This window comes from Strix uralensis, chromosome 3, assembly GCF_047716275.1.
Source record: "Strix uralensis isolate ZFMK-TIS-50842 chromosome 3, bStrUra1, whole genome shotgun sequence".
NCBI classification, from domain to species: Eukaryota; Metazoa; Chordata; class Aves; order Strigiformes; family Strigidae; genus Strix; species Strix uralensis.
In genome coordinates this window covers 1,977,460-1,989,484 of record NC_133974.1, presented here as the reverse complement: position 1 = coordinate 1,989,484, position 12,025 = coordinate 1,977,460, and the positions used below count along the sequence as shown (strand labels likewise).

Sequence of the window (12,025 nt, the reverse complement as noted above, 5' to 3'; positions counted from 1 at the left end):
TTAGAGTATAAACACCACTGGGGATTAATTATAATGGATGCTTTAGTTGAGATCCATATTTTCCTAGATGCTCCCTTTCTAGTTACCTGAATTGAGGTATAATTGGAGATGATCAGAATTTCTGGGCTCGATGGAGGAATTACTGTGCCAGGTTCAGGACCTTTGGACTTCTGGAGACTTCAGGGTGCTGCTTCTTAACCCCGGTGTCTTCTGCCCAGATATGCCTTGATTCTCATTGTGGTGATCCCTTCTGCTCTGCTTTGCGACGTGGGTCTGCTATTAAAAAGACCCTGGCAGCCTTGGTGGGCCGGGGGTGCGGGTCTGGCACCTGCCAGAAGGGTCCAGCGCTGTGGGATGGGGCAGAGGAGCACCCATCTGGGGTGCAGAGAGCCCAGCCTCGCTGTAGTCCTGTTTTGGGCACGTCGTATGTGCCTATCTCAAGGTTCTACAGCCCCTGGTTTCTTTAAGGTGGCTTTACCCACAGAGCAGGCTGTTCTTTGGTAGATCAAAGCGATTTGGAGGCTGCGTGTTGTCCGGGTTTAGAATGGATATTGGAGGTGACACTTCTGAATCCTTCGCTTTTCTGCTAGCTTGTTTGTCAGAAAAGGGTATATCAAATTCTCCCCTCAAATGGAGACACCAAGGAGTTATTTCAGGAGATTCAATCTTTGCTGAAGTTTCTACAGTGGAGTGCATCTTTGTACCACCTCCAGTGTAGCTGTTTCTCGTTTCCAGCCCCTTTCAGTTAATGCTTCAAAAGAATATTGTCGAAGAAATTGCCAAATGCACTGTGGTTACCAAGTTGCTATTGGAAAAAGAGGAGGAAATTCCCCACTATTGCAAACCAATAAACAGATTGCAGTTGGGAGTATGAATGTGAAAACAATATATTTCAGCTGGATAATGAAGAGAGATGTTAAATCTCAGCAACTGTTTAGATAACTGTCCTTTGATTTGTTTACCATCTGCTTTTAATTCCGAAAAGGAAAGGCAGTGGTTTGGGACTGGTTTGAGGAGCTTCACAGAAAAAGGCTTGTTCTCATTGCCACTAGCCACAGGTGGAAGTTCTCAGCCAGATCCTCTGATGTTGGAGCTGGTTTCCCTGGAAGGATCAGAGCAGCAGGGAGCTTGGTCTCTGGATTGACAGATGGGAGAAACTTGAACGTTAAGAGGTTGGTTCGCCCGCAGGATCTGAAATTTTGCAGGAGACACGTTTTGCAGCAAACACATCTCGATGGATTGATTTAGAGCAGTTTATAAACAGTTTTTTTCCCCCCCCGTTTTATAACAATACATTCAACTTGCACGGCTATAGTTATGTGCTTCTGAAAAGTCTTTTTCCTTCCCTGCCCATGGCCTCTTTTGGTGGCAGACCACACAGAAAACAAGTGATGTTGTATTTTTTGGGGTGGCTCTGGACCGATGGTAGGACACAGTGGGTGCAAGAGCAGAGGAGTGGGAGGACATATGTTAGCACAGACACTTTGCTAGTCTGCATGTGCAGCTGGAATCCCTTTTCTCTAAAATTACTGGAAAACAGGCTTAGAGGAGCGTAGCTGGGTGGTAGGAGATTTCAGGAGCTGTTTGAGGCTGTGGTAGACAAAGGGAAAAGCGGTGGTTAACCCTTGACTTTTCTGTTTGAGTTGTCTCTGTTTCCCTTGTAGAGTCCCCTGTTCACTGCTCTGGAGCTGCTCTTCCACCAGTGCCCAGTCGAGGCCAGTTTATAGCGTGGAATAGGCTTTACATGAGAAATCATGATTATTGAATCTGGTCTGGCAGTGGGTGTTAGTAGCTGGGAAGGTAAAGTGGTTGTCCTTGTCTCAGTCCCATGGTGCATCCATGGCCATTCTGGCCGTTTGCAGGAGTGGCAGGGGTGGGACGTCCACCCTCGGCATCCCCTCGCTCACGTTCCGCAGCGCTGTCGGCGAGATGATTAAGCTGAAATAGTGCATGAAAGCAGGGGGAGGGAATTTTCAATTTCCACTGGGAATCCATTCAGACAAAGCATTCAAATAGCTAAAGTTATAAATACAGATAAGCTTATGGCATCTTGGATTATTTTTTTTTTTTTTACAAAGCATAAATACATGAGAAAGAGCTGTAAAGCTTTTAAGTTCACTACAGCTCTTCTGTATAAACACAGGCCCTCTACTCCCAGTAATCCTTTATTTCTAAAGCACTGGTTAGGCATTCGGGCTGATAAGCATGTCATCTTAAAAGCTTCAGGGATATATTCCAAGCTGCCTTTAATGGTCCTCATCCTTGGTGGCACCTGTGCTTTGCCGGCTGCAGTGGCAGCTTGAACATTGGACGCTCTTGTACGTGGAATTTCCTTCCCCTACACCCACCTCCCCCCTCTCTCATAGAACGAGAAGCAGCATAAGACATTTCCCATCCTTGGTCCTGACTTTGATGGAACCTTCTAGAAATGTTCTTGCTGCTTTAAGTAATCTGGTTTTTGATAAAGTCTCGGTGGGTTTTTTTTAGGTACTATACTGAAATAGTTAAAAAAAATAGACATGCATTTAAACTGTTTAAGCAGCACTGTGTTTTAGTGTGCAGTAACATAGCAGTGCTGAAGGTTTCGCTTTACATTTTTTTCCATTCATTAGAGTCCTCAAAATTACCTTTTTACTACTAAATTTTCTTTCTGTAGCTATAGCTACATATTCTCATATTATGTGTATATGGATTTATGCTATTCCATAATATATGGAGTTATAGCTCCAGTATAATTGTTTTCTTAGTATTAATATGCTTTTTGTTATTTAATTGTCAGCCAGGGATTATAGTAAATGCAGTACTTCTGTGTTCATATCCAGTTTGTTTATCGGGTTTATCTGCATTGTATAAAAATCTCAAATATAATTATGTGAGTAATGGGGACAGTGGGAGAAAAGCAGTTTTCAAATCTTGACGTGGCGGTTGTTGCAGAAAGTTGTCTTCATTTCTTTTTTCCCCTTCATCGTCCCAATATATTTAATCATTAAGACACGACACTCAAGAAACGTCAGAGAACATTCTAAAATTATTTCGTTGGCTTTACTTTTTAAAGAAACCTATTGAGTCAGCTTCTCAGAAACTTCTAAATTGCTTCTGGATATAATGAGCTCTGCCACAGTTTGGATTCAATAAAGGTGATGAGAGACAGATCTGAAATCACAGGGCTGAGGACAGTGACGTTTTTATTAGAGATGTGTACCCGAGGTGGCGCAGAGTGCTTTGCATCTTCAGCTTGACTCAGCATGACCCAGGCTTGAGGTCGTATGTAATTGAAATTCCAAACTCATTGAAATCAAGAGAATTAGGATTTCACAATGTCTAATGCCTACCCCGTCTTCGTTTTGATGCCAAGACAATAAAACATCTTTAGAGTTAAAAATGTAAGACAAGGATAATTAAGAGCTGGAAGTCCAGGCATATGAATTAATAGCAAAGTTGTCACTGTTGGACTCTAGTACACCTTCTCTGTGTTGATATGTTAACAAAAATTTTTGAACTCTGTAATTTTATATACAACATCCTTTATATATTTTATAGATGATACCCTTCTCCATTAGTCTTTTTTAAATTACATTTTGTTGTGGAATTAAAAAAACCGGCAAGAACATCTGTCCCAGGCTGCTGGTGCTTGTTGTTAAGCACGTTTTAATGATGGATAGTAAGAAAGTAAACAGTTTAAAGTACTGTACCACATACTTGTAATCCAGCACACAGCTGTTCAAGTGATCGTGAAGGGTTGAGGCCAGTGTCTGTGCATTGCTTGGTATAATGGCATATTTGTGCATCACTTAAGGTTTACTGGGACAGCAGCCTGTTTCACAATGGTACCCAGACAAACCCATTTGTCATCGTTTAATCATCATCATTGGCTTTGAGTACAGAGAAAAAAAGGTAAGAAAGAACTGAAAGTCAGTCTCGTGTTCCTAAGAGCAAGATTGTTCTTTTCAGGAGATCTCAGATTAGGGATTTATTTTTGAAGTGTGGTAGGAGCTGGTTTTGTTGGAACAGGGAACCTGTGACAGCTTAAATTCCACTTTCAAAGATGCCTCTTCTTTCCAGCCTGAGGAATTAGCATTTGCACAGCTCTTCAAACCAGTTACTCTCTTCTGTACAAGATCATCTCTCCTAGATTACTCAGAGATAACTTCAAGTATAGTCCTTTGGAAACGTCATGCAATCTCAGCCTTTCCAAGGAGCTGACATCGAGCATGCAAGCGGTTTTCACCCTTTGGCATCAGTCTGACAACATAGTTTTGCAAGTGATGGTAGACACTTTTTAAGATAACTGTGAGGCTTTGGAAGAAAAGGAACCTGAGCACCACAGGAGTACTGAGCTGTGTAAATGATTACGCTGTTTGGCTTGAAACCAAATTTGCCCTAATGAGAGAAACTGAGTATTCTGAGAATGTGGATGCCGTTCCAGAAATTAGGGTGTTCATAGAGTTCACATTCAGCCGGTGAGAGAGGAGTAAAGTTGGATCTAATCTGTATCAGGAAGTTATTAAAAACTAATATGAAGTGTGCAGTTAGGGCTGTTAATGCCTTGAGAGTTTTTGGACATAAATCTAATGATTTCTTTGGCAAGGAGCAAGCTATGGATTAATTTGGCAAACTATAGTGAGTAGGGACCTGAGGTGCTAGGTTGTGTGCAGATAGAAAAACGTGTTGGGTTTTGGTTTGGTTTCTTTTCTCCCCTTAAAGCCCACTTCTGCTTTCAGGATGCAAAACAGGAGTCCCGCTCACGTGTACTGCAGCAGCGATGGCTGAAGCACCCTTGGAAAGTGTCACCTGCTAAAGAGCTTTCAGGTTTATTCTCTTTGCAGGATCCTGCAGCGGGTTCGGTGTTCCCCACAGCTGATGATGGTCAGGTCATGGCAAGGGAGAGATTTTGGCTTGTGTGATTTCCACTGCCCGAAGCTCTTGAAGTGGTCCAGCTGGAGACTTCTGCCAGCAAAGTGCTATTATGGCTTCACAGCACTTTTGAAATCTTGAGTGGGTTCAGAATTACAGCAATTTGCATAAATACCAAAATTGGGAACTCTGGGCTTTGTGTAGTGATGAGGCGGGTGAATGAAGAAAAGCCAACGATGGTGTAGGAGATGTATGGCAGCTTGAGCATTCATGGACCTAAGAGATTGTTGTGGAGAATGGCAGAAGAAACTCTTGTTTACTTGGTATTGCATACATAAATACAGCTTTTCCTTACCGTTGAGCTCTTCTCTTCCTGTGTTCCACCTGGAGAGAGTTGGGATTTAGGGACCCAACAGCCCTCCATCTCGGCTTGTCCTCCTTGCTTGTCCTCAAGGGGTCAAAACCCAGATTCTGTGGCAGTGAAACTCAGCCTGGCTTCTTCAGTCCTTCAGATCTCCCCAGGGATGACTTCTGGACTGTCCCTCACGACCAGGAGAGTTGAACAGCAGTGCATAAAATCTGTTACTGCTGCTTTGCCCCAACCTTGGAGCTACTTCTGCCTCTCTATTCTCCCTTGATGGTTTCGGCAGCACTAGCTGGGAGCCTCAATGAATAAGCCCAGGTGTTTCCATCTGGAGCTGCCCTAGCCTCGAGTTAGCAGAAGTCTGGCAGGGCTCCTAACGTGGGCTCTGTGAGGGGCCTCTCCTGTCTTATGGGAGTACCTTGGGCTTTGGGAACCAACAGGTTAATTCACTGGTCTTGATCTGTAACAGTAGGAGCAATCTGCAGATGTGACTTTAATATTAGTGTTGTCTGTTGTTATTGATTGGCTAAATGAACAAACCCAATCGATTTCTCCTTCAGATTTTTTTTTAAAAACATATTTTACACTTTCTGCTTTTCAGTTAAAGCCCTGCAGTTTCATCTAGGATGAGTGAGATCCCTGCAAAACCTGGCACACATTCAAAACCTTAGAAGTACAGAAAGCTGTTTATTAAACTTCCTCATGGGTAGATAAGACAACTCGCTTTACTGGAACAAAGTTGATACATTTTTTTTTTTTTCCGATGAGGTCTTAGTTGTGTAAAATTATTCTTTCCAAATACAGGGATTGTTTTTTTGACCTTTTAATTTGCAACAGTTAACTGGCAAACAGATTTAGCCCTCTTGCAAAACGGCTTTTCTCTCTGTGTCTCCTGTAACGCTTATTTGGTATTGGGTATAAAATCAGGCAGTATTACTGAAAAAGTAGATAAGGAGGAAAACAGGCTCTCCAGATGCCCCAAAATGTGTATAAGTTCTTAAGAAAAATCAAATTTAAAGGGAACCTGAAAGAGTACTTTCACAGGGGGAAAATGTAGTGAGAATTAGCATTGCCTTGAAACTGTTGCCTGAATGTCCTTACTCTAGGGAAATTAAATATCCCTTTTAAAAATGCAGCATTTACACTGGCCCAACAGCTTTGGAGTTTGGAGGAGTTGCAAAAAAATATTTGGTGCTGCATGTTACATGTAAGCAAGCAGGGAGAGAAGGAAGGTCCTTGCGGGAGGTTCCCTGCAACCTCCTGTAACAAAGCTGTTCTTCTTTATTACTACTTTGTCGTGAGCCCTTTTTATATATAGCACAGCAATGAAAAACAAGTAAATAAATTACGGATTTTGTCAACATACAATAAACAGTAAATCCCTCCTAACTCCTTTCCACTTGCTTTTTATAGTTGGGTATATTTTATTAGCTTTGATTGCTTAGGCTAAATGGAACAAACTGTTGCAGCTGATAGACAGGAGAGGATCCTACGGTCACAGCATGGGACAAGGCTGGACAAACCCATGTTTGTCTTCATGTTGTAGGTCTGGAGCCCACTCATCAAGTGAAGAGAGCAGCGCTCTTTCTGGTCCTGCCTCCACAGACCCTTGTTTATGCATTTTAATATTAAACAGTCACCGATAAAATATTTAGAGCCTTAAGTAAAATATAACAAGGGTGGTATTGAAAGATGCGTGTTTCACATGCTAAATGATGACCGCTTCAAAGGTGCTGTGGTGGCTCGGTCCTTCACGGGCTGTGTGAGAACTCAGTTGCAAAGCGTTTATGCCCTGTAGGTCCGTGGCTGAAGATGCAGTAGAAAGCGCGTGACCTCAAGGGACTGGAAAATGTTGTAGTAAGCTAAAGATGAAAGGTTTGGGGTGAGATCTAGCTCGGATGAAAGATGACAGGAAGTCGTTTCTTCTGGTCACTGGAATGTCTGAAATGGTTTAGTGGATATATTTTACTCAAAAATATATTAGCAGTTGACCTTGAGCCTAAACACCATGCTAGATTTTAGCTTCCTTATACTCTCCACTAATTTTTCAACTGATGAGTAGAATTTCAGAGCGGACATATGGATGGAAAGGCCGATGGGTTCAGCAACACACGAGGCTCTCTTGTGCATGCTTGAATACATTTTCATGGGATAAGAAGAACTTTTGATATGCCGAATCTGCTATAGGTAATGCGGGATAGTTTAGGCGCAAGGGGTGTCAGGAGGTCATCTGGTCTGAACCTTGCTCAAAGCAGCTTCAGAGGACATGCTTAACAAGATCGTGGATAACCCACTTCTTGCCCTCAGCTTCAACTGTTTAAAACCAGGGTCCAATCCATCGACTTGTATGGGATATTTCTTCTTTGTGCTTTGTTGGGTTGCAAGGAACAACCTAACTTTGATGCTTTGTCGGAGGAAAAAACACAGATACACCTAAAGCAAATCTCTTCAAACCTTCAGTGAAATTTGTCAATAGTTTGAGCAAGAAATGCTGAATACAGATTTTGGGAAGAAAACAAAAGAGCAAAGGTCACCATTCAGCGTGAGCTTTATTGAAAGAGCTTGGGGTTTTTAATGTTGAAAATTTCTAAGCGCATATTCCTACTAATTAAAAGGCTTTCTGATGAAAGGGAAAAAAGTACCCTGTGCTGTTGATGTATATAATCTATGGATACTTATTTCTTTTATCTGTCCTCCAAATCTCTTTATATCTTAAACTGAAACCTTGTGCATAACAGCACTTGGAAAGTGTCTTTTATTATTGCTTCAAGGTATATTTTGGAAAGAAAAGCCAAGATCTAGCTCCTTTAGCGTCTTGCCATGATTTATGGACTACGGGTAGTGGTCTGCAGACAGGTTGTGTAGTAACGACCTGGGAAAGCTTAGCAAAATCTTCATGCAGTTGAGACAAGAAAGCATATGGGACATGGGAGAGCTCGAGGGGACGGAGCAGTTCTGCTAGGGAGTTATGTCTGGAAGATCTTTGGTGCTCTCTAAATGAGGCACGTGTTTCTGTCTGCCTCTCCGACCTGCTTTCTTCTGCTGAGGTGGGCTCAGATCATCCGATGAGCCTGGGATGGCATCACCCCGCTACTTCTTTTGCAACTGTGCTGCAGTCTGGGAGTGATTCTGGGGCTGCCTGTGGATCAAAAGCCATGGTTTCACCATCTCTGGGAAAGGAGAGGTTGTGAATATCTTCTGATGTGGTCACCTGCGCAAGAGGCTGTAGGACCTCCCTGAGTTCAGTTGTATTTGAAGTAGTGGGTTGAGCTCCCACATTTGGGAGTTTTTCATGCACGTGGACGATGCAGTGCTGCTGCCAAAGGAGCTGCATTGGGGAGCCACGTGTGATTGGTGATCCACCATCACTGACATATTTTCCAAAGTACTGTTTCCTCTACTCTTAGGTGAGAATTAAGAATAGCATTGATGGATCTGCACCCTGTTACTAAAAGTGGAGCCTGCAGAAGGATGTGAGAACTGGGCAGACCCTCTATGACACTCTCAACTCTCCAGCCTCTGATCGTTCAACACCTCCAGGACTTTCCCAGGCAGAGATGATGTCCATCTTATTAGTAACCGTCATGGGTGTCCACTCTGTGACACGGCCAGTCTTTCCTTGAGCTCACACAGACGTTTAGCATTCACAACATCCTGTGGCAAGGAGCTAAACTGCTTAGCTGGGTTGTGTGTGAAGAAACCGCTGTCTCTGATTTGGTTTTGGACTTGCCACCTGCTACTTTCATTTCTTGCCCCCTTGTTCTTACGCTGAACAAGCTGCTGCTGCCTTCGTAGGCTGCTGGTGTGTCCCTGCTCTGTTACCTCTTGTCTGGATTGGGAAGGGTCTCTGCTCCAAGTTTGTGTTTGGTGATAAAGATGAGTAAGGTCTTTGCTTGTAGTCATGTTGGTAAAAGATCTGTATCTCGTGTCCTTCGCTATCTGCAGCTTTCAGAGTCGGCGTGAGCCTGAGTTGCAGTGGCTTTTGCTCATGGCTTGCAGGAGGATGAGTAATGTAGGGCGCAAGAACTGCTCCTTCTGGGATTTCAGTGCGAACACGTGATTAACGATGATCTAGTTATATTTTATGACTTGTTGCTTGGCCAGTTATTAATCTATTTAATATATTCCATGTTATGTAATGTAATTCCAGTTACTTGAGAAATCATACTTTACCAAGTTAAATGATTTACTGAGCTCTAAGTATGTTGCATCAGAGCTGTTACAGTTTGAAGCCAATCTTGTAGTCTTAATAAAAACCCATACAATTGATTTAAGACCTATATGTCGATAGACATCAGTTATTTACTTCTTATAACTCCTAATTAGATTTTTATACCAGCATTTTCCTTTTCTTACTGGGTTGTAAGCTGGACTGATAGCTTGTTATTAGCCTGGTCATCCTGCTCACGTGTTTAAAATATTGACACAACAGCGTGTCCTTCAATGCTCTCAAACCTCCCAGGTTAACCCTTGCAGGAAGCTACGAAAAATGGTCCAGAGGTTTTCTTGTCCAGCTCTTTTAGAGTCCCTGGGATGCAGTTGAAGATCTCCTGACTTTTAAACGACTGGCTCCGTTGGCTGTTGTTTCACATCTGCCTGCATTGCTGTTTGGAATAGAAAATGTTTCCTGTGGCATGATTATACCATCTGGTTTCTTTCTTAATTAATGAACAGAAATATTTGCTGCATTCTTCCGCTGTTCCTATAATATTGCTGGTGGTTGCTCTGTTTCTGTGCAGTAATGGTCCTTGGCCATTGCTGGAATTTACTGTTCCTAGGTAATTTTTATAACTTGATGTGCTCAAACATGTGAGTATTGCGGTTCCTCTCACTGCATTTTGCTTCTCTTGCGTTTTCATATCACTAAATGTCTCATGTATTTTAATATGCCAAGAGTTCAGTTTTTCTTCTCTTTGTTATATACATTTTTTATTCTGATCCTTGCTTTCCTTTTCATGAGAGCCAGGTTGAGAAGAATTATATTATTTGTTTTAAATAGGAACATCCTCCCTTTTTAGTTTTGGGAGCTTAATCCCACCCCCCCATCTTCTCCTGGGAATCTGGGAACATATTCTTAAAGTTTCTGTTATTATTTATTTTTTTCTGTTTTTAGCATTCTTTCCTTAGCATCATTTGGTCTATTTATTGTAGGGGTAGTGAAAGCAGCTGGGACATATATATTATTTAGAAGTTCAAAGACCACCTCCTACTGGTAAAGAGCAACTTTCAGACTGGAAGCCTGAGTGATACAGCAGGTTGTGCATCTTTTGTCTTCATTTATGTGCACGTGTGTATAAAAATGGGTGCTTAACAAGGCAGGCATCCCATCTCCCATCGGGGATGTGCTCTTGTCACACCTCTCTGTTGGGATGCAGATCCGTAAGCTTCTGGAATTGTTCTTTGTCACTGCCTTGGAGACAATGCTGCCGTGTGAGTTTTCCTCCCTCCTTTTGCCTACTTGCTTTTTTCATGAATAAATTGTAATTAGCAACTTACCAAAATCTTGTGTTGCTAATGACGGGTGCGTGATTAAGACAGTATTCTAATGACTGTGTCCATGTATGTAATTTCTTTTGTAATAGCAGGAGCGACAACGGGAACAAGCAGGTTTGAACTAACAATGGTACTCCCCATGTCGAACTTTAGATGCTCAGATTCAGAGGTATAAATTTAACCCAATAATCCTAGTAATGCTGTGAGAAAGAGAAAGAAAGAAAATAGACACGTCGTGGAAGTAATTTAACGTGGACTTGTAACCTGGTGGATCCTTGGGGGCCAGACCTGATCCACTGAAGCAGCAGCCAACCTTTGGGGCAGTTGGGCTGCTGGGACCAGCAGACATCTCCATCCAGAATATCCAAGGGGAGACTCCTGGACCTGTTTATTGACTTCAGAGGGACCCTGGAATTAGCAGCTCTGGTTTCCAACCAGCTCTTAGGTGTCTGAGATTGATTAAGATGAATTGCATCCTACAAATAAAAGTTCAAAAGCAATATTGGGACTTCTGTCTGGAAGTGTTTGACGGGGTAGGTAACAAGCTTGGCTATAGAAACTGCAGCGTGTGGAGTAGCTTGGAAGAAAGGTTATGAAGCTCATCTCACTGTTTCCATGGTTGTTTGTTTGTTTTGTTTTTTTTTTTTAAATGACTGACTTTTTCATTAGAATTCAGGCAGTGCATCACAATATGAAGAGCCCAGTTTTATGAACTTAAATTTTTCAAGCAAGCAAGGCCTTTGCAAGCTGCAGGTTAGTTGATGTACTAGCATTCAGCTTGAGAGGAACAAGATTCAGACTGGTATGACTTACAGGAGAGGGGATAGCTGAAGAAAACAGACATACTTCGAGTAATGTACGTGCTTCGGGAGTGAAATAATTATACTCGTTTTAGGTTCAGAGGCTACCTGGCTTATTGAGGGTGATACAGAAAGTCTTAAGAAGAGGAGAAACAGGAGAAATCCCCTTGATCCGGTTGTAGCTTAATGCTTAGTAACAACAGCAATTTACTATCCGTGCCTTTGTGAGGCAGGGAAGGATCTCATTATCTTTGAGTTTTATGAGTTCGGTGGTGGTCTGCAGCCTGTTGGCTGTAAACACCAACTGTAATTTTCTGGTGCTAGTTTTTATCTCCCGTGTTGTGTAGATGCTGTCTCACTATGGCAGATTTGCTACTAGATCTGTGCTGTGTTTTTCTGGAGGGTAATCTTTATTTCTTAGGAGTGGTATTGGTGGAGAGGGAGGGGAGAATTTAAAACAAGATATCGGTTGGAGTATTAAGCTTTCATTTGCTTTATTTCCCCAAGTAGCTTA

At 42.3% G+C, this 12,025-nt stretch overlaps 1 protein-coding gene across 1 annotated transcript in view; it reads left to right on the top strand.

The window, feature by feature from the left end:
- NCOA1 (nuclear receptor coactivator 1) overlaps positions 1–12,025 on the top strand; it is a 190,189-nt gene that overhangs the window by 40,449 nt on the left and 137,715 nt on the right. The gene's annotated exons all lie outside the window — the stretch shown is intronic.